The sequence below is a fragment of the Miscanthus floridulus genome, chromosome 9 (assembly GCF_019320115.1).
Source record: "Miscanthus floridulus cultivar M001 chromosome 9, ASM1932011v1, whole genome shotgun sequence".
In the NCBI taxonomy this organism is placed as follows: Eukaryota; Viridiplantae; Streptophyta; class Magnoliopsida; order Poales; family Poaceae; genus Miscanthus; species Miscanthus floridulus.
Window position 1 is genome coordinate 61,315,046 of NC_089588.1, and position 25,736 is coordinate 61,340,781.

The following is a 25,736-nucleotide window of genomic DNA, read 5'->3' on the forward strand; positions in this document are numbered from 1 at the left end:
GATAAAGCTAAAGTGAACTATGATTTAGAAAAGGATAGTCGGATTTTTTAGGCAAAATAAGTACTACTCCCTCCATTTCACAATGTTTCTAGCTTTGTCTTAAACCAAAAATTTTACCTTTGTCCAACTTATAAATTTGTATAGTTTAACAACATACTGTGAAATTATTTATCATGGTAAATCTGAAAGAGTTAAATGCATCAGCTGTCCTTTATCTTGATTTTTGGTTTACCGCAGGTTCATATCACTTTGTCAGCAGTATTTTGCCATGCAAACGGTCATTTTTACATTTAACCCCTCAAATTCATTTTGCTTCTCCTTTTTTTTCTTCCACACGAATGCACACAAAGCGCGTCGGCCCCTCACCCACCCAAGGCGTGGTGGCGTGGCTAGGCCATACCCACGGTGGCTGTGCCAGCGACAGAGCTCACATGCCATGCGTGGCTGGTGGCCGAGATCACGCCCATGTGGCACTGCCGGCCGTCACGGATCAGCATCGTATTGGCTGCTCCACCGGCGTGTTCGGCTGCTCCACCGGTTGCTCCACTGCTACGCCATCGACCTGAACGATGCCGTAGGGGTCAGGTCCACGGACGATGACGACAACGACGGCTGCCCGCCCTCCACCGAGGCAAGCTCGTGCTACTGTTATTGATGTGACTGCTGGGTTGGTGTGTCGTTGGACCCGGCAGCGCGGCGAGCGGGCTCGGTTTGAGCACGACCTGGAGCTCCTCCTCGACGAGGTACTCCGATGACGCCGAGTTTGGGAGGCCATCGCGGAGCGGGTACTCATGGACGGCGGCGGCCGCTGCATCTGGGTTGGAGCGGCCGCTGCTAACGCTGTCGAGCTTCGCATGGAGGAGGTCCGTGAGCGGCGGGTGGGGCAGCGCGATGGAGGCGCGGTACAATGGGTAGGATCTGGGTTCGCGTGAAGCCACGGGTTCATGTAGCGGGAGTGGAAGGCGTGCCGGTAGGTGGGCAAGAGGCGGAGTTCGTCGTCGTCGCGAAACGCGCTCTGGCACACGGCATAGTCGCGCGACGACTTGGGCACCCAGTGAGGAGGACACCATGAATAACAACAAGGCATGCACGCAATGAGTCGCTCCGCCTCAGTTGTGGCCGCCGCATCCCCTTTTCCTGGGTAGCCGTCGGCGGGCGCCACCGCCATGGACGTCCCCGCCGCTGGGCGTGCCACGAGCGGGAGCGGCGGCTCCTGCAGTGGCGACTCGAGCTTGTGCCCGCGGGCACCAGAAGCCGATGTCGCACCACGCCGGCGACACACTGCCTCCGCACCTAACCTCACACCTACGCTCGTTGCGCGTCGTCCACAGCCCTATATGCTCAGCGAGCTATAGCCAGGGCCGAATTTTTTACATTTTAGCCTTTTTTTGAAAGTTTCTCACAAATAGACCCCTGGACGAAAGATTTCAGAATATGGACCTTTAGCTCGGCGCCATTGATGCTGGCGGCGAGCTAACACGTCTCGACGCCAGCGTCCCTGGCGCCGAGCTCCTGGGCTCGAAGCGGACGTGGGAGGTGACATGGCAGGGAGCTCGGCGCTAGTCACTTTGGCGCCGAGCTCGGCGCCGTAGATCTTGGCGCCGAGCTCGGCGCCAGAGTGACTGGCACCGAGCTCCCTGCCATTTAACCCTGGCCCAACCTTTCTCCCCGAGCGTTCTCCTCTTCTTTCTCCTCCCTCTTCGGTTTTTTCTCTCCCCACTTAACCCTACCTCACGAATCGACATATTGGACCTTGGAAACTTTGATTTGATCCGTAGATCTTCGAGAGCAAGGTATCCTCGCTCCCCTTCTAGTTTGTTTCGCATCGATTCGGTATATATTAGTCGGATTTGTAAATTACCATTTCTTTCTTCTTTTCCTTAACCTTTCGCGGTTCTTCCGGCCATTGGTTCTTAGGACCATACAACCACTCCTTGAAACGACACTTCGCCATTGAAAACACCTAAATAAGGTACATGAACACATATAGCTCAACATTTCAACACATACACTTTGCACTTACTTCATGCTTATTTGGACACACAAACTCCAACGTATTCTCAGGGTTTATCACAGCTCGATCTCTACAATCGCACAGAGGAGGTTCCTCGAGTCGTCTAACTGTGGCTAGGTGCTTCTCCTTAGCCGTCATTGGCGGAGGGTTAGGGAGGGTGGAACCCACTGCTTGAAGTGCTTGCGTGGATGTCTCCCTCTAAACCAATCGATCCACTGAAACAAGGTACCTAGGATCAAACTTGTCTGCACCGTCGATTCACTGAAAGAAAAAGCACCTCTCATGGTCCTACACAATGAGATTCTAACAAAATATTAGTAGCATACTTACACAAATAAAGAAAAAGGATAGTGGAAACAATTTCTTACATTAAAACGACTGCATGTGTTGAAGCAACGCGCCGCGGTGTCCGGATGTTTTGATTGAAAAACATGGGCCGAGAAACCACAGTCACAGTTAGGGACAGGGAGGTCAGGAGGGATGGGGGATCTTTGCTAGACGCGTCGGGGTATAATTCTCGAGGACGACCCCGTTTTCGTCAAAACTCCTCCTGAAATATTTCTTGCATCTAACAAAACGGATGTAATTTAACAAACATAAATCAAAACATCACAAATAAATGTCAATGAGAATCATAACTACAATACAACCAATTTCGTTCTAAGAACCGAAAGCAGTTAACATTAAACCCTAAACCTAGGGTTTCCCATTTGATGCACAACAATGAACCCATAACATAACTACATGCGCCTAGGTTTGCTAGATTTTCCACGCCTTGGCATCATCCTACGGTTGTATAATACATATATTGATGGATAGAATAAAACCCTAAGTGATGACGATTATTACGTTCAAAAATCTAACTAATATATACTGAATCGATGCGAAAAAACTAGAAGGGGAGCGAGGATACCTTGCTCTCGAAGATCTACGGATCAAATCAAAGTTTCCAAGGTCCAATATGCCGATTCGTGAGGTAGGATTAAGTGGGGAGAGAAAAAACCGAAGAGGGAGGAGAAAGAAGAGGAAGAACGCTCGGGGAGAAAGGTTGGGCCGGGGTTAAATGGCAAGGAGCTCGGCGCCAGAGTGACTGGCGCCGAGCTCCCTGCCATGTCACCTCCCATGTTCGCTTCGAGCCCAGGAGCTCGCCGCCAGGGATGCTGGCGCCGAGACGTATTAGCTCGGTGCCAGCATCAATGGCACCGAGCTAAGGGTCCATATTCTGAAATCTTTTGTCCAGGGGTCTATTTGTGAGAAACTTTCAAAAAAAGGGCTAAAATGTAAAATAAATCGGTAGCCAAGGCCCTTGGTTATTGCATGGAGGACGCTGAACGTGGTGGAGCTGGATGGGTTGTACAGCAGCGTCATGAGTATAGAAGAATGGCGTTGGGTGCCACTAGAGAGGCTTGTACCCGCCGTGTGCCACGCCTGTCCCCTGGACCCAATGCCTTGCCTGCACCGCCATGGCCTCGGCGGCTGCTGCGAGCTTGCGTACCGCCGGTGGCCTTGCCCCGTTCCCATGGAGCTGCTCGTTCCCTCCTCGCTGGACGATGACAACATGGCCATGGCATGTTCGTTGTCCTCGCTCTCTTGCCTGCCGCTGCTCCTGCTGCGCGAGTGCACCGTACCCATACCCAGTCCCTGCGAATCATAGGGCTCTCATCCATGGGTCACGAGCTATGGACGTGACAGCCTGAGGGATGTTAGACCTAAGCTTGGTGTTGGAGCTAAAGCTGATGGGGTGGGTGGGCAGCCGTGGCACATGGCTGGTGTATGGAATGGAAAAGATGAAGAGCGTGGTCTGCAAGAAGAGATAGGGTTTATTTATTTAGAGAAAAGTAAATCTAAGGGGTTAGATGTAAAAATGACTACATGTTGGCATGCTACGTAAGCAAAATATTGCTGACAAAGCGATATGGACATAAGGTGAACCAAAAATCAAGATAAGGGACCTAGAAATGTATTTTGAGAGTTCGTGGATCTAAGTGACACACCCCTACAAGTTCGAGGGCCACTGATGCTTTTAACTCAATCTCAAAACATAAATTCATGATGTAGTTGGGCATGATAAACTACCAATGTGAAATGGAAGCAGTATTAGAATGCTATCTTTTAAAGGACGAATCTTGCACCAATAAATCTCGCGTCTCATCTCTATGCTTGTGATGCCGAGGAAATACTGAAGATTAAAATTCCCCGCAATGCTTGTTCGAGTCAGGTGGCTTGGAATTTTGAAAAGACCGGTATCTTTTTTCTGTGAGAAGTGCATATAGACTGGCTATGAGAAGGGGGCATGGTGAAGGGGAGATCGGCGGCAGTTCTAGTCCTGCTGATGGGAAAAGGTGTGGAAGACCTTATGGTCTCTTAATGTCCCTGAAAAAATCAAAGTTTCCGCGTGGACAATTGCCAACAATGGGATTCCTACTCAAGCTAATAAGTGTTATCGACATATTGCTCCCCAAGCTACCTATGAGATGTGCGGTCACTGGAGTGAAGATTGTTTCCATGCTTATGTGCAATGCCCTCACGCTGTTGCCTTGCGTCATGCTATGTGGGAGCATTGGGCACTGCCGGCTCAGGAGGACCTAGTGTTTACTGGACCCGATTGGTTGTTAGTCCTCATGAGCAGATTCACGGCTGGGGTGAATGCAAACTTGCTTATGCTCTTATGGAGGGTTTGGAGTGTACGCAACAGCGTCCTGCACGTCGGACAAAAGGTTTCTGTGGAGGGGTCCATCGTTTTCTTGACACGATATATGGACTCTCTTCTACAATGCCGTCAGGGAAGCTCGCAACATGATACTAAGGGGAACCAGTGTACACTTGTGGGGAACAGGCGCCCCTCTGCAACTGATTGACAGGTTCAAAAAACGGTGGATCCCTCCGCCACGCGGGTTCCTTGAAGATTAATGTTGATGGCACCTTCATCCCTAGCGCGGGGGCCGCTGCTGTGGGTGTGGTGATCAGAGATCATGCATGTCAAGCAAAATTGGCATCATGGCGTGTGCTTTCATATTGCAGGGATGCTGAGGAGGCGAAAGCTGCTGCATGCCGCGAAGGGATTACACTTGCTACGCGGTGGCCGGAGACTCATATGGTGTTGGGAACTGATTGTGCTGTGGTGGCCGCAAAGTTGAAGAACACTGATCAAGACCGCTCGGTGGGCTGGTCTCTGGTGCTTGAAGCGCAGATTGCTGTGGAGGAGTTGAGTAGTTTAGACATCGTTAAAATTGGTAGGAGTCAAAATAGTGTAGCGCATGAACTTACTCATTTTGCAATTAGGTCGGGTCGTAGTGAGGCATTTTTTGCTTCTTTTTCTGAGTTTGTTTTGTCTCTTGTCTTAATTATTAATAAAGTTTTTGTTCCAAAAAAAAAATCGCGTCTCAGCCACGTCTCTAGCTCGTCACCCGGCCACGTGTCCTTTGAGTTGACTCAAGATCGACGCCTAACTCGTGGAAATGGGCCAACAGATCGGCCCACGTTGCCTGCTAATCCATTTAGTGTAAGATCAGGCAAGCTCATGACATGGACGGTCCGCTTCTTCACCGGACCCGAAATCTTCCGGGCTCTCTCGATTCATCCGCCTGTCAACGCGAGCGCGGCACAGTACAGAGTGTGGGCCACCTTGTCGAAACTTCCCCATGTTTGAATAATAATGACATTTTTCAGTAGTGAAACTTGGCGATAGTTGCATCAGTTGTACCATAGGACATTTATTTATTATTGGGCATCATATTATTTTCTACCACATTCAAACAACGACAAGTTGTCACTATGCAATTCTCAAATGATGCACTTCTACGTAGGGACACGAAGCAAAAATCTTGGTTTTTAAATTAAGAATCTCTGCTCAATACAATATCACTCATGTTACCATGATCTATAAATTAACCCTCGTAAGATAATAATATCTCTGAAATATAAAATAAAAATATATCAGTTCATACACGAGCAGTCTCCAAACAGGGCGCATCACCAGTTTTTCTGGTATACTCAGAGATGGAAAATGAGTTGCTAAAAATAGTTGGCCGAATTTTAAGCTGCAAAGTTAAAGCTACAATAGAGTGGGGGGAGAATATATCTACTGAGACGAACACTCAGAACCAAGTGTTTCTATGATCCCAATGGCCCTCAAATTTCAAACATTGGGTGCAAACGTCCAAGGATTTGTTAGAATAAACTACTGTTTTTCTTGTATGAACACAGCCAGGGAAGGCGACGCCGAAAAGCCTCCTGCTATGATATTATAGGCGCTGTAGGTGCAGGCCCCGCACGGCTCACATGCAGCACTATAGCCACATCCAGAGGCCGGCGTAGAGTCAGCCTTTATGTTATCTAGTTACTGTTACAGCATGTGGGTTGTACTGGAACTAGATAGATAGAGTTGTATAAATAGACTACCACGACAACTCAGTAAAGAGAGTTCAGATTTATCATCTCTCGGACAGGGCTTCGGCCAATGCTGGTGTCTTATACTGTGTGTGCATGCTCTGTTCTTCCTTTTTCTTCTAGCTCAAGCCATAGTGCGTGGGGGCGGACAACGCTTGTTCGTCGACACGGCTAGTGGGTGCTCGGCAACACTAGCGGGTGCTTGGCAAGACTGGTGAGTGGTTCATTCACCTGAGCCGGTAATCCTGTAGGCCAACAAGTGGTATCGGAGCCGTACAAGCGCCTTCGCCAGACTAACCGCTGACGATGACAGGCGGTTCGGAGATGGGGGACAGCAGTGGCACTGCTGTGGCTACCCAGTCACGACCGGAGGTCGTTGTTCGCACGGTGCGGGTGGTCAGCGGCACCAGTTGGCCGACACTGATTCGCACCAACTATGGAGAGTGGTCGGTGACCATGAAGGTCAAGCTCAGAGCCCGACGGCTCTGGAATGCTGTTGACAAGGGAACCGACAATAAGAAGGATGACATGTCAGCGTTGGAGGCTATCATCGCTGCTGTACCGGCAGAGTATAGGGAGCCTTGGGGATGAAGAGCTCTACTAAGGAGGCGTGGGAGGCTATTGCGGCGATGCGCGTCGGTTCTGACTGCACAAAGAAGGTGACGGCCTAGCTTTTGAAGCAAGAGTACGCCAACCTCAAGTTCAAGGATGGTGAAATGGTGGAGGACTTCTTCCTCTGCCTACAGATGCTCATTGGCAAGCTAAACAGCCACGGCATCACCATCGACGAAGAGGAGGTGGTCTCCAAGTACCTCCACTCTGTGCCGGCAAAGTACATCCAGATCGCTCTCTCCATAGAGATGATGCTGGACTTGTCCACCCTCACCATTGAGGATGTGACAGGCCATCTATGGGCGGTGGACGAGCACCTGGAGCAGGTGACAGCAACGAAGGAGAGCAGCAAACTACTGCTGACGGAAGAGGAGTGGGCTGCTCGGAGGAACTCTGGGAAGACAGCCTCCTCCAACCGCGGTGGCGATGGCAAGCGCCGCGGTAAGGCTTCTTTGGACAAGAAGAAGTAGGTCGACCCCAACGCCTGTCGGCGCTGCGGGAAGATGGGCCATTGGGCACGGGACTGCCCAAATCGCAAGCAGGAAAAGAAGGCTGAGGCTCATCTGGCGCAAGCTGATGATGAGGATGAGGCCACTATCTTGATGGCGATGTTCTATGCACTACACGATGTCAAGGCCGAGAAGAGAGAAGAGGCGACAACGGTGGAAGGACCTAGGAAGGCCCTAAAGACCGTCAACCTCGACGAACCATGCGCCCAAGTCCACCTCGGAGCAGCGGTGGTATCTGGACTCTGGTGCCAACAACCATATGACAGGCTCCAAGGCATCCTTCTCTGAGCTCGCGATGATGTTACCGGTACGGTTAAGTTTGGTGATGGCTCATGGGTGGCAATCTAAGGGCGTGGCACCATCATCTTCAGGTGCTAGAACGGGGAGCACCACGTGCTAACGAATCTATATTACATCCCACAGCTGCGTTCCAGCATTGGTCAGCTGGATGAGTATGGTAGCGAGGTATTGATCAAGGACGAAGTCCTTAGGATCAGGGGCTGGGAGCAGCGACTTCTTGCCAAGGAAAAGAGGTCCCTGAACTGGTTGTACCTACTGAAAGCTCTAGTTTGGTTTTGATTAATTGATGAAACCCTAAGTGCTAACCTAGTTTATCAAAGTGATCATGAGATAGGTAGCACTACTCCAAGTGATGAAGCAATGACGAAAATCATGACAATGGTGATGGCATGGTTATGATCAAAGGCTTGAACTTGGAAAAGAAGAAAGAGAAAAATAAAAGGCTCAAGACAAAGGTATAAAATGTAGGAGCCATTTTATTTTAGTGATCAAGACAATTAGTGAGTGTGATCACATTTAGGATAGATAGCCGTACTATTAAGAGGAGTGAAACTCGTATCGAAATGCGGTTATCAAAGTGCCACTAGATGCTCTAATCCATTGCATATGCATTTAGGATCTAGTGGAGTACTAACACCCTTGGAAATATTTGTGAAAATATGCTAACACATGTTCACAAGGTGATACACTTGGTGGTTGGCACATTTGAGCAAGGGTGGAGGAGATAGAGATGATAGAGGGCCAGTCTTACTATTTTACAACTGACCGGACATTGGTCTCGGGGGAACCGGCGCGTCCGGTCAGGCGTGGCAGTGATACCCTATCGTCGGTCATGTGACCGGACGCTGGGCCTCTGACTGACCGGACACTAGAAGGCTGCATCTGGTCAGAGCTGACGTAGCTGCACAAATGTCAGGGTAACTGACCGGACACTGGTTGTGTTCGGTCAAGGTCGATCGGACGCGTCCGGTCAAGTTTTGCTGTCTTTGGGACCTTACTGTAAATGACTGGAGTCTGGGTGTTCGGCGTCCGGTCACTTATGATAGAGCGTCCGGTCATGTCATGACCGTTGAGATCAGACAACTCCTATTGAATGCAGGATGACATGTGGCTACCATCGGGCGACCGAACGTTGAGCCCTACGTCCGATCAATAGGACCAGAGCGTCCGGTCACCCCGATCAGTGCCCAGTGAAGGGGTACAACGGCTCTATTTCATGGGGGCTTCTATTTAAGCCCCATGGCTGGCTCAAGCTCACTCTCTTGCACATTTTCATTGACATAGCAACCTTGTGAGCTTAGCCAAAGCACTCCCACTCATCTCCATCATTGATTCATCATCTTTGTGAGATTGGGAGAGAATCCAAGTGCATTACTTGAGTGATTGCATCTAGAGGCACTTGGTATTCGTGTTGCGCTGCGGATTTCACTTATTACTCTTGGTGGTTGCCACCACCTAGACGGCTTGGTGTAGCGGTGGAGGATCGGTATGAGTTGGTGATTGTTTGTGGCCATCTCCGGTGATTGTGAGGGGAGTTGTACCTTCCCCAACGGAGTGCTGAAAGGTAACTCTAGTAAATTGCTCTTGTCATTGAGTTACCTCACTTGTGGGTAGGTTCTTGTGATGTCCAATCGTGTGGACGAGGTTTGTGAAACACCTCTTAGTCGTCGAACCACCAAGTGTTGGTCGACACAACGGGGACGTAGCGTGTTGGCAAGCACGTGAACCTTGGGAGAAAATTGGTCGTCTCTTGTCATTTGTATTCTCTCGGTGATTAGCTTAATCTTCATCTTGTGATTGGTTCACCCCTCTACACGGTGGTATAATCACCCTATTCACTCATTTATATTCTGGCAAACTAGTTGTGGCAAGCTCTTTAGTGTAATTAGAATTGAGAGCTTGCTTTGTTATTTTAAGTTCATCTAGTGGAGCTCTTTAGAGTAGGAAGTTTGAGAGCTCTTAGTGAGTAGTATCTTTGGAAGTTGTGTGCCTAGTAATCATTGCAACTAGAATTGTTGGATAGGTGGCTTGCAACCCTTGTAGAGCTAGAGCAAGTTTGCATTTCGCTATTTGTCATACTAATAAAATTGCTCTAGTTGATTTGTAGATTTTTAAATAGGCTATTCACCCCCTCTCTAGCCATATTAGGACCTTTCAAGTGGTATCAGAGCCATGGTCACTGTTTGATTGAAGGCTTAACAACCTCGGTGTTAAATTATGGCTCAAGTTGTGTTCAACTATGTGGGGGGCAAACCACCGTTCTTTGATGGCACATGCTATGATTATTGGAAGAGAAAGATGAGGATGTATCTTGGTTCAATCAATGATCAAGTATGGGAAGTGACTGAGAATGACTATGCCATCATCAATCCCGATGATCCCACCAACCAAGACAAGATCAACAAGCAATGCAATACAATGGCTCTCAACACCATATACAATGCTATTGATTCCAAGGTGTTTGAGCAAATCAAGGATTGTGAAAGAGCAAATGAGGTGTGGAAAAGATTAGAAGAAACATATGAGGGCACACCGGCGTTGAAGAGTGCCAAGTTGTATATCCTCAAGGACAAGTTGACAAGTTTCAAGATGAAGGATGATGAGAGCATTCCAGAGATGTTCCATCGATTGCAAGTCATTATCAATGATTTGAAGGCATTGGGAGAGAAGATCAAGGATGATGATGTCTCTCATCGGTTCTTGATGTGCCTACCACCAAGATTTGAAATGTTGAGATTGCTTATCATAAGAGGAGGATTAAAGGAAATTACCCCCAACCAAGTATTAGGTGATGTCATGACACAAGAGATATACCGTGTGGAAAGGGAGGGGATGATAAGGATGACAAGAAGGAAGAAGAAGACAAGAAGAAGAAGAAGAGTATAGCATTCAAAGCTAGCTCATCGTCATCCAAGAACAAGGGCAAGTCCAAGAAAGAATCAAGTGATGATGGTGATCTTAGTGACATTGATGATGAAGCCATGGCCCTATTTGTGCGCAAGATGGGCAAATTCATGAAGAAGAAGGGCTATGGTGCAAGAAAGAGAAGAGATCACACCAAGAGCAAAGAGTATGTGAGAAGATGCTACAATTGCAAGAGCCCTGATCATGTTGTAGCAAATTGTCCCTATAATAGTGACAATGATGAAGATGAGAAGAAGAAGCACAAGAAAGATAAAAATGAAAAGAAGGAGAAGAAGGAGAAGAGAATGACATTCCAAAAGAAGAAGAAAGGTGGAGGCTATGTAGTCACTTGGGATAGTGATGGTTCTTTGGATGGTGATAGCTCTAGTGATGATGACAAGAAATCTATCAAGAGAGCACTAGCAAGTATCGCCATCAACAAGAAACTCTCCATCTTCGACACTCCATCAACATGCCTCATGGCAAAGCCTACCAAGGTAAAATATGATGAAAGTGATGATGATGAATGTGAAAGTGACTCTTGTAGGAATGAAAATGATGATGATGATGAGGATGAGGAGTACACTAAGGAGGAGCTCTTGGACATGTGTGAGCAAGTGCACGCTTGCAATGAGATGAAGAGAAAAGAGTACAAAGAATTACGCAAGAAAGTAAAACTTCTTGAGCAATCCTTTGATGAGCTCAATGCCACTCATGAGAGGCTAATGGAAGCTCATGAGAAGCTTGGCAAAGCTCACTCTAAGCTTGAAAAGGCTCATTTCTCTCTCATTGAGCAAGTCAAAGTGGAGGAAGCCAAGAAGGAGCAAGTGATCATATCATGATGTGGGACTAACATGTGATCTTATTGGTGAATCTATTTTTGTTGCTCCCACTAATACTTCTTGTAGCACTATCCCCTCTACTTCACCTTTGAGTGACGGTCTCACTTGTGAAACCTCACTAATGGTGGAAAATAAGACCCTCAAGAAGGAGGTGAATGAGCTCACTCGTGCCTTAGGCAATGCCTATGGTGGAGAAGCCCACTTGCTAAAGTGCTTGGGTAGCCAAAGGTTTTCTCTCAATAAAGAGGGATTAGGCTATACCCCCAAGAAAGGCAAGGCGGCCTTTGTCACTTCCAAAGCTAGCTTTGTGAAGGGCAATGGTCGGTTTTGCAATAGATGCAAGCAAGTTGGGCATACAGAGCAAAATTGCAAGACTAACAAGAATAAGCTACCTAATGTATCCTCAATTAAATTTGATTCTTGTTACATGCTTTATAAGGGTGCCAACGGTGTGAATGCTAAGTTCATTGGTACACCAATTGTGGCCCAAAGAAGAAGGCCATATGGGTACTAAAGACCTTGGTAACTAACCTACAAGGACCCAAGCAAGTTTGGGTACCTAAAAAGAATTGATCTTCTTTTATAGGTAAATTATAAAGCCGAAGGAAGGCATTGGGTGCTTGATAGTGGGTGCACACAACACATGACCGGTGATCAAAGAATGTTCAATTCAATCAATGAAAACACAAGCAATGGGTTTGATAGTATCACATTTGGTGACAATGGAAAAGGCAAGGTCAAAGGGCTTGGTAAGATTGCAATATCCAATGACTTGAGCATTTTCAATGTGCTACTAGTAGAGAGCTCGAACTTCAACCTTTTGTCGGTAGCTCAATTGTGTGATCTTGGTTTCAAGTGCATTTTTGGTGTGGATGATGTAGAGATCATAAGTGTAGATGGCTCTAACTTGATATTCAAAGGATTTAGATATGAGAATCTATACTTAGTTGATTTCAATGCTAGAGAAGCTTAATTGACAATATGTTTGATCACTAAGTCTAGCATGGGTTGGTTATGGCATAGAAGGCTTGGTCATGTTGGAATAAAATAATTGAACAAGTTAATCAAGCATGACTTAGTTAGAGGCTTGAAAGATGTCACATTTGAGAAAGATAAGGTATGTAGTGCATGTCAAGCCGAAAAATAAGTTGATAACACACATCCTAAGAAGAGCATGATGAGCACATCTAAGGCATTTGAGCTAATGCATATGGACTTGTTTGGACCAACCACATACACTAGCATTGGAGGAAACAAATATGGATTTGTGATTGTGGATGATTTCACTAGATATACATGGGTCTTCTTTCTTGGTGACAAGAGTGATGTGTTTGCAATATTCAAATCATTTGTCAAGGGCATTCACAATGAGTTTGAAACAACCATCAAAAAAGTTAGAAGTGACAATGGTAGTGAATTCAAGAACACTAGAATTGATGAGTTGTGTGATGAATTTGGAATTAGACATCAATTCTCGGCCAAGTACACTCCTCAATCAAATGGCTTAGTTGAAAGGAAGAATATAACTTTGATTGACATGGCAAGATCAATGTTGAGTGAATACAATGTGAGTCATTCATTTTGGGCCGAAGCAATCAACGTGGCTTGCTATTATAGCAACTGACTCTATTGTCACCCCATGATAGAGAAGACACCTTATGAACTTTTGAATGGAAGAAAGCCCAACATAGCATACTTTCAGGTTTTTGGTTGTAAATGCTACATATTGAAGAAAGACACTAGATTGAGCAAGTTTGAAAAGAAATGTGATGAAGGGTTCTTGCTTGGTTACTCCACTACTAGCAAGGCTTATAGATTTTGGAATTTAGCTAGTGGTACTCTTGAGGAGGTTCATGATGTAGAGTTTGATGAAACAAATGGTTCCTGTGGGGGTATTAACCCCTATACCCTTACGGCTAGGCTTGGGCTGGCCCGGATCGATGGGTTCGGTCCACCCGAAAGACGACGTGTGGCCCAGTTAACCTGATCGGAGTCCCGCACAAGGAATCAAGACGAATTTGGTGACCAAGCAGGATCCTGGTCGGTTAAAATAGGAATCCTTATCCGGCCATATATGGCAATTGTAACTGACTAGGATGAGTTTCTAGATCTGTAACCCTGCCCCCCGGACTATATAAGGCGGGCAGGGGACCCCTCTAAAAAACATCTCTCATTGACATACAGCAATACAAATCAGACGCAGGACGTAGGTATTACGCCTTCTTGGCGGCCGAACCTGGATAAAACCTCGTGTCTGTCTTGCGTCACCGTCTTGTTTGGGGCTTGCGCATCTGTCTGCCGATAATCTACTACCTTGGGCATACCCCTAGGTAGACTGCCGACCATATTTCGTCGACAGTGGTGCGCCAGGTAGGGGGTGTGCGTACTGCTCTCCAGGCAAACAAGATGGTCATCATCTCCGGCTCCATGGCTACGCCCAACAGCCTCACGTTCACCGTCGGCCAGATCACCTGGACCACCGGCGCCGACGACTCCATCGCCATGACCACGGAGGAGGCGTGGATCCAACTTGCGCCGACGACTACTTCACCTGCATCGGCTACGGCTCCGACCACGGTGAACACGGCTTTGACCATGGTAAACACGGCTCTGACCATGATGGATCTGGCTCTGACCATGGTACATCTGGCTCTGACCACGCCTACAACCACGCCGACAACCCGTCATCCGCTTCCCCGCTACAGAGGGAAGCAGATCGACAACACCGACCTGCTCGACTCCATCGATCGGGTCGGCATCAAACTCGCTGAAACCCTAGCTCTGGTAAGTACGATTCAAAGCCAACCTAATGAGCAGGTAACAGCTCCCCACAATAGATCTATCCGACCAGCTCGGACCAGTTGTCCTGCGCGACTTGGAACAGATCTCGTGGTCGTATCTACTCCTGAGGGGCGCTTTGCTCGTCGCCAGCCAGCCTTCGCGACGAGTCTCCGACTCTGCGAGTACGAAGTCCCGACGGAGAACCACTAGGTCCAGCCCTACGGCCTGCAAAACGCTGCCTCCAGCTATGCGTACAATCTACGACGCTGCTCGGATCTGTGTCCTATACACCGATCTCAGCCGAAGCCATGCAACATCATCAACATGGTCCGGATTGAAGATTATCAAGAAGGATCCGTCCACACGGTCCGAGAGGGCGACTCCAGCTCCTCATCCGGCATCGCATCCAACGCATCTATCCACATCGAGCTTCAGCGTCATGAAGATGAAGGCGTCAAATACGATCTGGATCTACCAGACCACGCCCCGAGTTTCCCCCAATTTCCGTCTTTCCCGCCAAGACGAGGGGATTTGATCCATGTTGTCAGCAACGACGAGCCACCAGCAGTCGGCGAAATAGAACAAGAAAAGACTGCACGCGAAGCACGCAATACTGACTGGTTTAATCGCCGGCAAATCGAAGCTGAAGCAGACCAGGAGGCACGACGCATAAGGGTCCAACCACGTGACCTCAACAATGCTTTCGACAGGGTGGGGGACAAACAAGTCTTCAACACCCCAAGCGCCAACGTAGCCATCGCCATGGCGACAATGCAGCGGCTGCCCAACACTCCCAAGACCCAAGCAGTCCGTGATGACATACAAGCTTATCTGACGGCTGCTATGGCTCAGACCGCAGAGATGAATCAAGCCCGGGCTCTATCCGTTTCAGTTGAATCAAGCCACAGCCGCCAATACTCAAGTCGCTCACAGCCGCTCAACCGACGTGGCTCGCACAACAACGACCCATCGGACAACCGTCAAGGTGGAAACGATGGTCATGATGGCGGTCGGGACGAAAACCGCCGCCGGGAGGATAATTGCCACGACGTTTGAGGTGATGATCGCCGTGATAACCATGGTCGTAGGGCTAATCCAGATGGCAATCGAGATTGCCGCGATGGCAATAACGATCTCCGCCATTACCTCGGTGGACGTGATCTGCATGCTCGCATCAACCAGAGAGCCAACGATCGTGCATCCCATGAAAGCTATCGCCGTATGGAGTATGACACCGCCCACGGTCTGCCGGGTCTGAAGCAGTTCACTCCACACCTTCGCCAAGTCATATGGCCCAAGAATTTCAAGCTCAAGAAACTTCAGAAGTACGACGGCAAGGAAAACCCCAAATTATGGGTCATGCTCTACGAAACTATGTGCCGATCAGCCATGGCTGACGAGCACGTCATGTCTAACTACTTCCCAGTCGCTGTTGGTCATGCAGGTCACCAATGGCTGGTTAGCTTGCCGCCGAACTATTTTGACTCTTGGCAGGAGCTCAAGCAGGCCTTCATCGACAATTTCATCGCTACTTGTGAACAACCCGACAACAAGTACGATCTGCAACGGATCCGAGATCGGAAAGACAAACCACTGCGTGAGTACGTTCGGTGTTTCTCGGAGATGCGCATCAAGGTCCCATCAATCTCCGACAACGAAGCAATCGAGGCTTTCGTCACCGGCCTCCGCTTCCACGACGCCCTAAGAGACAAGCTCCTCCGGAAGAGACCTGAATCAGTCACAGCGCTCTTGGCCACCGCTAAGAAATACGCGGACGCTGACGACGCTAAAAAGATAATCGTTGAAGAAGCAGCAAGGCTTCCACGCTCCGACCACCCTCCACACCGCGACGATTACCACGGCAATCGTGGTCGGAACGACAATTTTGACCGCCGCAACCAGCGCAACGACTCCCGCGACCACCGTGACCAACATAATCAGCGGCGCAACCGCCATGACGATTACAGGAGCAAGCGTGCTCGGGAAGACGACGGCGAGGTCAATACCGTGAAAAAGGGCGGCAGACGTCGTAACTATGAGGACGACTACGCCAAAGCATTGAAGGGGCCCTGCCAGCTCCATCCTAAGTCGAACCACACCATGGAGAATTGCCACGTCCTCAAGACTATCTACACGCGTCAACAGGCTCCGGATACGTCCGACAAGCCTAACGACGCGGGGGAACAGCGCAATGAGGACAACGACGACGACGATGCAGACCCTCGTCATAAATACGTCAAGCCGACTGATCGCGTGCACACCATCATCGGCGGCAAGGTGTCCATTGAGACCAAACGAGAACGCAAGCTGCTTGCCCGTGCTTGCTTGAACGTTGCAAACACCGACAACCTTCTCACCGATCCGTGGCTTCCTCCATGGTCTCACCGTGAAATCTACTTCAGCAGGAAGGACCAATGGGCCGCCATACCTGAGCCAGGGCGTTTTCCCCTGGTCCTCGATCCTTGTATCAACAAGGTTCAGTTCGATAGGGTACTGATCGACGGCGGCAGCTCCATTGATATACTGTTCAAGAACAGCCTGCCCGCTCTGAAAATAGCCCAGGCGGACCTGAAGCCGTACGAGGCACAGTTCTGGGGCGTTCTCCCCGGACAGAGCTCCACACCTCTCGGGCAGATCACGCTACCTGTGCAATTTGGGACTCCGGACCACTTCCGCACCGACTACGTCAACTTCGTGGTCGCTGACTTCGATGGCACCTACCATGCTATTCTTGGTCGACCGTTGCTCACCAAGTTCATGGCCATACCTCATTACAGGTATCTGGTGCTCAAGATGCCTACTGAGAAAGGAGTTTTAACCCTCAGGGGCAACGTATACGCAGCTTATACCTGCGAGGACAACAGCTTCAAAATAGCAGAGGCCCACGACCTCTCTATTCGCATGGCCGAGACCATGCTCTACGCTAAGAAGACCTCAGCCGACCACCTGGAGATCCCAAAGCTCAAGGCTCCGTGCAAGAACATCAGGTCCAAGGAGCACAAGACGATCCAGCTGGTCGATGGCGATCCCAGCAAAATGGCCCTCATCGGGGCCAACCTGGATCCCAAATAGGAAGACGCGCTCGTCAGGTTCTTGAGGAGCAACGTGGATGTGTTTGCATGGAAACCTTTCGACATGTCCGGTGTACCTCGGAACTTGATTGAGCACTCCTTAAATGTCAACAGCAAGGCCAAACCAATCAAGCAGAAGCTACGACGGTTCGCTCACGACAAAAAGGAGGCGATTAGGGTAGAAGTTACACGGCTTTTGGCAGCCAGATTTATCAAAGAAGTGTATCATCCGGAATGGTTAGCCAACCCAGTTCTTGTACGCAAAAAGAATAATGAATGGAGAATGTGCATTGATTACACTGATCTCAACAAACACTGCCCTAAGGACCCCTTCGGCTTACCTCGCATAGACGAGGTCGTAGATTCAACCGCTAGTTGCGAGCTGCTTTCCTTTCTCGATTGCTACTCTGGTTATCATCAGATCGCTCTCAAAAAGGACGACCAGATCAAGACATCTTTCATCACGCCTTTTGGCGCCTACTACTACACGACTATGTCGTTCGGGCTCAAAAACACCGGGGCTACCTACCAACGAGCTATACAGGCCTGCCTCAACGACGAGATAAAAGACGGCCTCGTCGAGGCTTATGTGGACGATGTAGTTGTCAAAACCAAGGAAGCACGTACCCTTGTTGACAACCTGGAACGCACCTTTGCAGCCCTCAATACGTTCCAATGGAAATTAAACCCAAAGAAGTGTATCTTTGGCGTTCCTTCTAGCATACTGCTCGGCAACGTCGTCAGTTACGACGGCATACGCCCTAACCCGGAGAAAGTCAAAGTGTCTTAGACATGAAGCCCCCAAAAAAGGTGAAAGATTTCCAGAATCTTACCAGATGCATGGCCGCTCTAAGCCGTTTCATATCAAGATTATGAGAAAAAGGGCTACCGTTCTTCAAACTGCTCAAAGCATCCGAGAAGTTTGAGTGGTCGGAGGAAGCAGACGCTGCTTTCACGTAGCTAAAAGAATACCTCACATCACCCCCGGTACTTATTGCTCCCAGAGAAGACGAAACTCTCCTACTTTACATTGCGGCAACCGATCGGGTGGTTTCCACTACAATGGTGGTCGAGCGCGACGAGCCGAGCCACGCCTACAAGGTACAGCGGCCAATTTATTTCATTAGTGAGGTACTCAATGAATCCAAGACCAGGTACCCACAGATTCAGAAACTGATCTACGCCATACTGATAACATCCCGAAAGTTGAGACATTACTTCGACGGATATCGTGTGGTGGTCATGACCGAGTATCCTTTGGGGACATCATTCGCAATAAGGATGCGAACGGACGCATCGTCAAATGGGCAATGGAGCTATGCCCCTTTTCCTTGGAATTTGCAAGCCGTACTACAATCAAGTCTCAGGCACTCGTCGATTTCATCGTCGAGTGGACAAACTTAAGCACGCCTGCCTCTCCGGGATCCGACGAATATTAGACGATGTACTTCGATGGTTCTCTCAACATTGACGGTGCGGGAGCAGGAGTTCTTTTCATGTCACCATCCAAGGAGCAGCTTCGGTACGTCCTCAGGATTTATTTCCCAGCATCTAATAACGCCACCGAGTATGAAGCATGCCTGCATGGTCTACGCATTGCGGTTGAGCTTGGTGTTAAACATCTCTATGTCTACGAAGACTCGGCTCTAGTCATCAACCAACTCAACAAGGACTGGGACACGACCAGTGAAAAGATGGACGCATACTGCAAATCGATAAGAAAGCTGGAAGGTAGGTTCTATGGCATCGAGTACATACACGTGGTCCGGGACAAGAACCAGGCAGCAGATGCGTTGTCAAAGTTAGGATCATCCCGAGCCAAAATCCCACATGGCGTATTCGTCCAAGACCTGCTCACGCCTTCCATTGAAGACGAAGATTCAACGGTCGACAAAGCTCCAGACCAGCAATTAGTGGCTACGGTTCCGGCAACAAGCACAACCGAGCCGCTTCCGACCACTCATGAGCCAGACTGGAGGACACCTTTCATCAAGTACTTAACAGATGGTAGCGGTTATACTGATCGAATAGAAAACGAACGACTGATGCGTCGCAGTAAGCAGTATCTGCTCGTCAATGGCAAGTTATGGCGCAAAAACGCAAAGGAGGAAATCTTGATGAAGTGTATAACCCAGGAGGAAGGTGAGCATCTCCTGGACCAAATCCACTCTGGCTCCTGTGGCAACCATGCGGCCTCAAGAACACTGGTCGGTAAGGCTTTCCGAGCAGGGTTCTATTGGCCGTCAGCAGTAGCTGACGCAGAGAAGCTAGTCCGCCGCTGTGAGGGTTGTCAGTTCTTCGCCAAGAGAATCCATGTACCAGCACATGAGATCCAGATGATTCCAGCCTCTTGGCCCTTCGCGTGCTGGGGACTGGACATGATCGGGCCTTTCAAACTGGCTCCTGGGAAGTTTACATGCGTCTTCGTTCTAATTGACAAATTCTCTAAGTGGATAGAATACATGCCTCTGGTACAGGCATCCTTAGAGAAGGCTATTACGTTCCTCGACCAGGTCATCCATCGTTTCGGCATACCCAACAGCATCATTACTGATCTGGGTACTCAGTTCACCGGGAACGCCTTTTGGGACTTCTGCGATGAAAGGAGCATAGTAGTAAAATACGTCTCGGTGGTGCACCCTAGGGCTAATGGACAAGTCGAGCGGGCAAATGGCATGATCTTGGACGCACTAAAGAAGAGGATATACAGAGAAAACGACAAAGCTCTCGGAAGATGGCTCAAGGAGTTACCAGCCGTGGTCTGGGGCCTCCGAACTTAGCCCAGTCGTAACACCGGCGTCTCACCATACTTTATGGTTTACGGCGCTGAGGCAGTCCTCCCACCAGATATAGCTTTCAGATTAGCATGGGTAGAGAACTTCGACGAGGGCAAGGTCAATGAAGTACGGGAGCTAGAAGTCAACAGCGCAGAGGAGAAAAGGCTCGATTCTTGTGTACGCACGGCCAAATACCTTGCTGTTTTGCGCAGGTACTACAACAAGAACGTTAAAGAGCGTTTCTTCACAGTCGGGGACTTAGTCCTGAAGTGGAAGACGAACCAGGCTGGTGTCCACAAACTCACAACCCCATGGGAGGGACCCTTCATGATCAAGGAAGTCACACGTCCAACGTCTTACAGGTTAGCTCACCTGGACGGCATGGACGTACCAAACTCGTGGCACATCGACAAGCTTAGACGTTTCTATGCTTAACTACTGAGATATGTACTCTACTTGTATTTTCGATTTACTTTAATAAAGCAATTATGATTTCTCCGACCACTCTGTCTCCGGTTCCTCCCAACACGTGCACGGGATCCGCTCTCTACGTTGCGGGTGATCGGCAGGTCCCCCCTGGTTTGACTTGTCTGCGTCCACGTGTGCACAGGTCATAGTACCTCACACTCTGACCACATGCCAAACTAGGGCCGCACAAACTCTTCGGGATGATGTGTCAAGCAAAACGGTACAACTAAACAGAACGTTAACACGTTCCCACTTAGTTACACCAACAAAAAATTTCAAGCTTAAATATGTTTTGTATAAAGCAAACAAGCTTATAATGATATACAGTTACGTTATTACAAGCTTGCCTGAAGAGGCTCCAGTTTACAATAACACAACTATGTCCTCCTTCTACAGCTCTAAGCCTATTCCATTGGCTGGTCGGGGCGCATGGCATTTACTGCTCGCCGCCTCTGATACCCTACTCGAGTCTCGGGGACTCTTGAGCTAGTCGAGCTGAAGGGGATGGCCCCGCCGGTGCCTGGCTAGTCAAGACCGCAGACTTCGTTGGTTGGCTTGCAGCTGATGGCATTTCCAGCTGGCTTGTCGATGGCATACCCTGTATAGGTGCTGTCCCACCTCCACACAGGTTAATATCGCCAATTATCTTTGATGACAAGTCCAGCTGGGCAGTCCAAAGCTCTTCTGCCTTGTCTGGGTCTATCTCCTTCAGGTACCCAGCCTCCAGGCGTTTGAGATCGATCAGGGGGTAGTGAGCACGCACCATGCTTAGCACATGGGCACCCGTGTACTCACCCGCCTCCTTCACGAACTCTTGGAACCATCTCCATGCTTGTTTGCATCTCTCGACCAGTCCGAGCTGGGGTGTCCTTAGCTCTTCCTCTGTGAGCGCCGGGTCGATAAGGTCGAGGACGGGCACAATGCCAGTTGCCATTTCTTGGCACCGCTTGTTCCACGTATCCCGCTCCTCGGTGGCCTTGAGGCATCGTGCTTTCCAGTCGTCGCGCTCCTTGATCACGGACCTCTAGGTGCCTCTTGGCATTAACTTTCAAAACTGAACGCAGTACAAAACATCAAATGTGATGACACGACAAGGCAAGGTGGACGACAGGATGAGAAAGGAGATCTGGAATGCTTACTTTTCAGGTCATCCTTCATTTTGGTAGTGTGGTCTTGGAGTTCAGACTGGCTGCGTGCCAGTTTCTCATTGTCCTCCTTCACGCGACCACATTCTGCGGTTACACGGCTATTTTCCCCCTGGAGGTGGGTCACTTCAGCTTCTAAACCTACATTACAGCTGTTACTGCCAAGAACACAATAACACAAGTCCTGCACTTGCTATGATACGGTGAAAACTTACTTGTTTTCTCCCGCTCTTTGTTATTGAGCTGGCCGACCAGGTTTTGGTTCTGTGCTTCTCGGTCTGTCCTCTCCTGGTCGGCGGCTTCAAGTTGGCGCCATAAGCGTTCCACTTCAGCCGCCAGCTCCTTATTGGTCGCCGTGATTCCTTCAATCTGGCCGAAGCACCTTTTTCGGTATTTTGCAGTTTTCATCAAGTCCTGCATACAGACAAGCTACGTCAGACAGTTCGACTACACAACAGGGTCAAGGACTCAAGCAAAATATACCTGGACTTCTGTCACCAGATGCTTGGCCGCCCGTTCGACTCTTAAGGTCTCTTTGACCTCTGGGATTTCTTCGTGCATGACCCATTCGTCGTTCCAATAGCGCGACACATATACATGTTGTCGCCTATCTTGGGGACGGCCCAGGACCTCTTCCACTTCTTCCTCTTCAGCCTCCTATTCGGGAGGCGGCGCTGGTCTAGAGTTTGCAGACTCCACGACCACCAGGGCTTTTCCACGAGCCGTCGCGTTGGCAAGAACGCTCTGGGCCACTTCTGGCTGCTGCTCCTCGGCTAGATCTAGCTCCCTTGGCGCCATGGTATCCGCCTCAGCAGGGTTCATGCTCGGAGCACTTGTACTCTGCTTGGTTGTCTTCTTGACCAGCTGCTCGGGGACTGGCGTCTGGTCGTCCGCCTGCTGAGGCCCAGGTGGAGTTCCTACTATGGGCTCCTCCACGGCTGGCTGCTGGGCAGTTTGTCCCGCCGTTGTTGGCGAAGACATGCCGCACCCAGCTAGCTGGTCGGGGCTCTCGGTGGATGCCGATCTAATGCATCAGAGACAAATTCAGAAGATCATAGTATCCAATGCAAAATGCAAGCTTACATAAAAAATATAGATACTTACAGCTTCGACTTGCGGAATGATGTGGCGAAGGAACGTCTCCTCGACCGCCCCTGCTCCGCTTGCTCGGCAGTTTCCGACGGGACTCTTTCCACCTCCGATATAGGCGTCGGGGTATGATGCTTGACGTTTCCTTCGTCTATCCTCTGTGTTGCAGTAGTCGGTGATGTGACCACTGCTGGCCCAGAGGAGCCACCCTGCTCCGCCGGTCCCATTTGCCTTCTCCTCTTTCGAGGGACAAGCCGGAAGATGTCCGCATCCTCTGCTTCGTCGTCCGACAGGGGGAAGATGGCTTGGCATCGTTTGTTGGCAGCCGGACGTTTGCCAGCGGCTCTGGTCGATGCGTCCTCTACAGTCTCGAGTACCGCCCAGTGAACGTCGTCGGTCCTGGCGCTGGTCTGGGCGGCTGGGCCGGTAGCTTGCGACCATTCTACACCGGGGGGAGGCGACACGAACACTGCTGCCCGGTCACGACCATTACACTGAGACACAAAACGGGGACAAACAGTTATTTTCTTGCTACAACATGACTCTACAGTTAAAAGGAGGCATCATTTACCTTTGGGGGAGGTCGAGCCAGCTTGAAGGCGTGCTCGATGGCGTTCAGCCCGACATAATTGGGATGGGCCAGGTTGAACAGCTCTCCAATCCTGGCCTTGATTTCCATCTTGTCGAGCGGCTCCTTCCTGGTCCTCGTTGGATCAGTGCCTCCTTGGTACTCGAAGCCAGGATGAATCCTCTTCTGGCAGGGCTGGATTCTTCGGCTGATGAAATTGCCGACCACGCTTGGGCCATCAAGCCTTCCCCACGGGATCATCCCGAGCAGTTCGGCGATCTGCTCCAAGTTCTCGGGCTTCTCTGACTAGCTATTCTTCTTCTCTGGAATCAGCCCCACGTCGCACAGGGTGATGGTGTTCGGCTCTTCATGGATGTAGAACCACTTCTTGTACCACTCGTCCAGTGAGGTGTTCTAGGGGCAGTGCAAGTATTGAGCCTTCATGCCGTCACGCAGGTTCAGGTAGACGCCTCCGGCTATCTTCGAGCCACCACTCCCTTTCTTCCGAAGACAGAATAGGTGGCGAAAGAGGTCAAAATGGGGCTGGAAGCCACCATAAGCCTCGCAGAGATGGATGAAGGTGGAGACAAGAAGAATCGAGTTGGGATGCAGATTGCAAATCCCAATCTCGTAATACAAGCAGAGACCCTGAAGGAAAGGGTGCACTGGAATCCCAAAACCCCGTTTGAAGAAGTCTTCGAAAACCACAATCTCACCTGGTTGTGGATCGGGGAAGCTTTCTCCTTCCGGCGCGCGCCATCCAGCGAGTGCCTTGTTGTGGAGCACCCCCATGGCGACGAGGTCTTCGATGGTTTGCTCGTTGCTCCGCGACTTCCACCACTCCTTCGCCATGATTCCGCCTTTCTTCTGGGCGTCTCTCCTCGCCATTAGTCTGTCCTTTCTAGGGGGGTGGATGCGGTGGCGAGGGGATTTGGCGATGATTATCGGAGGAATAGGGTTTGGCAAGAGGAAGACAAAGGTGGCGGCGGCGAATGACAATGGGGAACGGTGACAGTAACTTGCCAGATCTACATTATAAATAACAAAGAGTTCCATCGTTTCGTCCGCCCGAGTTTCTTGGGAGACGTGCGCACGCGCAGTGGACGGTTGTTCACACCACCTCGAGATCTATGCCAATAAACGCGCCCCTTCGTTTACAGTGTATGCGCCTCTTCGCTGATAAAGTCAGAGGGCCCACACTAACGCACCTCTATACAGGTGCCAAGCGACAGTTTGCCAGAAAGAGTAAGAGGGCAGAATGCCGTGCTATACCTATTTGCTTTTTTGACCAGACGTGTCAATTTGGACTTGACAGAGTACGGCGACAAAGAAATACACCAAATAATAGTACAAGCGGCGCACGCGATAATGGATTGCCCAGACCACTACTGTGCTCAGGGATTGCCTAGACCACTACTGTGCTCGGGGACTGACCAGACCACTCCCTTGCTCAGGGAATACTCCGACCACGGTGACTTTTCCAACCATTACCGTACTCAGTAAATGCTATGACCACTGCTGTGCTCGGGGACTCTTCCGACCACTATTCGGAGTTTGCTCTCCTCGACTACATGTGATTGGTACTCACATACAGTTGAGAGACATTTCTTTAGACCTTGCTACAAGGCTCATACTTCGCCTTCCAGCAAGCTCGGGGACTACGTCGGTACGATGCACCTGCCGGTGCATCTTGTTTTGCCTATGCGGCAATGGGATTTTTAACGTCAGTGAAAATTATTTTTAGACCCTGGCACCACGTGCCTGCGTCACCTACTACCAGGCTCGGGGACTAAGTGGGCACACTTCACCTTGCGGTGAATGTGTTTGTCTACTCGACCCCTGTGCTTTGAATAATTGTAAGGATTAATAATATGCTCGGGGACTGCCCCGACCACTGCTTGAATAATGGTTCTCCTTGGCTACATGTGATTTGTACTCAAATACAGTTAAGAGACATTTCTTTAGACCTTGCTACAAGGCTCATATTTCGCCTTCCAGCAAGCTTGGGGACTACGTCGGTACGATGCACCTGCCGGTGCATCTCGTTTTGCCTATGCGGCAATTTGGTTTTCAACTAAACTAGGAATTCTTTTTAGACCCTGGCACCACGTGCCTACGTCACCTACTACCAGCCTCGGGGACTAAGTGGGCACACTTCACCTTGCGGTGAATGTGTTTGTTTTTCGACCCCTACGCTTCTGATGTTCAAGGACGCTATGCTTCAAGACCACTTACATTTCTTTTCAGAAATACAAGTGGGCACACTT

The 25,736-nt window shown here is 49.6% G+C and overlaps 1 pseudogene; it reads right to left on the reverse strand.

The window, feature by feature from the left end:
• Positions 1 to 483: 483 nt before the first annotated feature.
• On the reverse strand, positions 484 to 23,580 carry LOC136480005 (uncharacterized; annotated as a pseudogene).
• Between the last annotated feature and the right edge of the window lie 2,156 nt (positions 23,581 to 25,736).